The sequence below is a fragment of the Myiozetetes cayanensis genome, unplaced genomic scaffold (genome assembly GCF_022539395.1).
Source record: "Myiozetetes cayanensis isolate MyiCay16 unplaced genomic scaffold, myiCay2020 scf15, whole genome shotgun sequence".
Lineage (NCBI taxonomy): Eukaryota > Metazoa > Chordata > Aves > Passeriformes > Tyrannidae > Myiozetetes > Myiozetetes cayanensis.
The window spans coordinates 12,972,573-12,974,975 of record NW_026087159.1 but is presented as its reverse complement, the minus strand read 5'-3'; positions in this window follow the sequence as shown (position 1 = coordinate 12,974,975).

Here is a 2,403-nt window from a genome sequence, read left to right as displayed (position 1 = left end):
TTAAAAAGGAGACCAATACTAGCTTTCCTATTGCCTCTAGACTACTGAAGAGGAATGTAGAAGCATGGTTTTTCAAGAAAGAAATTGCATTTACTTCAGTAACTGAGTTGTGATATTTTTTTTAACCTAATGATTAAACACCTGTGCTGATCTGATACAAACTTGCTCCAGGGAAGGAATGCTGAACACACAACCAAAAAAGAGATGTTTGCTTTTAACAGGAAACATTTTGACACAAGGATCATCAAGTCCAACCCTTAGTCCCACACAGAGCAGCCCCAACAATCCCACCATGTGCCTGAGAGGATTTTCTAAATGCTTCTTGAACTCTGCCAGGCTTGGTGCTGTCACTGCTTCCCTGGGGAACCTGTTCAGTGCCCAAACACCCCCTGTGTGAAGAGCCTTTCCCCAATATCCAACCTAAACCTCCTCTGACACAGCTTCTCTTCTCAGGAAAGGTTGTGGTTGAGATGGCTGTCTCACCCTCTTTACTAATTTCAGAGCTGGGTGAAGGTTGGAATGTCCTCCCATTATCTGGCTGCCTCACAGGACTGTCTCCAAGGCCTGAGCTGCCAGTCCAGACTGTTCCAAAAGCAGGTAAATGAAACCTTCCTCACCTTGGCAAAGGTGTAAGCACAGCAATATGTAGAGGCAGCCCTGTGGCATTCTCCACTGGATGGACATGCCAGGGAACAGGAGCTGAATCAGCAAAAGGAAGATGGGAAAACCTCATAAATATCTTTAAAAATTTAAAGTTAAATTTTGATGGTGTGTAAAACAATTATTCAGAATAGTGAAGTTTTTTTAAATGACAAGCCAAAGGGTCTTTCATCCTCCTGTGCGATCTCTGCCATGTATTGGACCCTCCTTGAACCATCTCACTGACCTCAAAATAACTGTTAGTTTTCAGCCAAATTATTGAATGAACTGGCTTGTCAAAGTGCTCCAGAATTGTTAAAGCCAGATACTTATGGGGGTGAGAGAGAGATGGGACAAGTTATGGAGGAGAATGAGCTGGACTAAACACACAGCAACAGCGTATATTAAAAGCTTTACAATGTTTCTTTCAGCTTCACAGTCATGTAAATTTAATTTTAATCACAGTTTATTTAGAAGATTAAGAAGAAAAGTAAAATTCTCTAGAATTTCCTCACTCCACCAGAACAAAGCCTGTATTTTCTTACACTTGGGCCTTCTAACATTTAAAAAGGAAAGATATCTTTTCTTCCCACATGTCCATGAAATCTCATTTTCAGAAGAAACATTTATGCATATTTACTAAATAGTGAAAGAATCAAAGTCAGATTAATGTGAAAAGTCTAAAATGATGCCTGAACGATGGTAACATTGTAGTCTAAAGGCAAATTCTAGCATTATTGGAATCTTCTTAAGCCAAGAGGAGGATATGCTTGTAGACACATTCAGTATAACAAAAGAAATCAAAAACAATGTCTCTGCTTAATCTGAAGATCTATAACCTGGATATACTCTTTTGATATACAACATTTCAGATCTTCTCCAAGATATGAAGTTACACTCTGCCAGACAAATCTGAGGCCAGCATACTCTGAACGTAAGGGGTAATTAATTTTATTATATAAGTGATTAATATATCAATAAAGATGTTCAGATATTAGCATACCAATAAAGTAAGCAAGAAGCAGTGAAGGAGGATTAAGAAATAAAAACTGATATTTCCCAATGAAGGGACTGTAGAAGGGATCATGCTCAACAGCTGAACAACAGGATGGAAAGACTGGAAAGAGCAGAAGAGGGGATGGTTTTAGGAAGCTTGTACAGAATTTGGGAGGCTGGCTAGGAGTGCATGAGTAATATTCACAGATACCTTTATCCACTAATGGAACTGACAGAAGCTGACAATTATGACAACGGTAATGAACCTGTCTTATCTATTTTAAGACACCTTGTATGAAGAATTCAGAGAGAAAGAAAAAGAAGATTATTCTTTGGTTGGTTAAAATACCATGACTTCAAGGGATTCCCTTTCTGTTCGCTCTGCATGGAAAATATACAAAAGCACCATAATTGCAGAACATTTAAATAGGTCATTTAAAATAGATCCTACAAAGTGAGAGGAAAAAAAAAAGTCCACCCTACTTTAAAGTAACTTTTTTTAACGAAAAGAAAGGGGACTTCCTTTTATCCTTATTCTTCTATTATCTTCCACCCTTTGGAAGGTAGAGAAAGCCCATAGATTTACTTTAGAGATCCTGTAGATTTACTTTATATGGCTGTTTTTCCTTGAGATTAGCCCAAATGTGATGTGTTCTTGATGTTTACAGACACCAAGGGATCTAAGACATCTCATTTTTCCTCCTTTCAGTTTGTTCTGAAAACACACTGTATTGACTTCAGACCGTTTTCTTACCCTCTTTTTTGTGC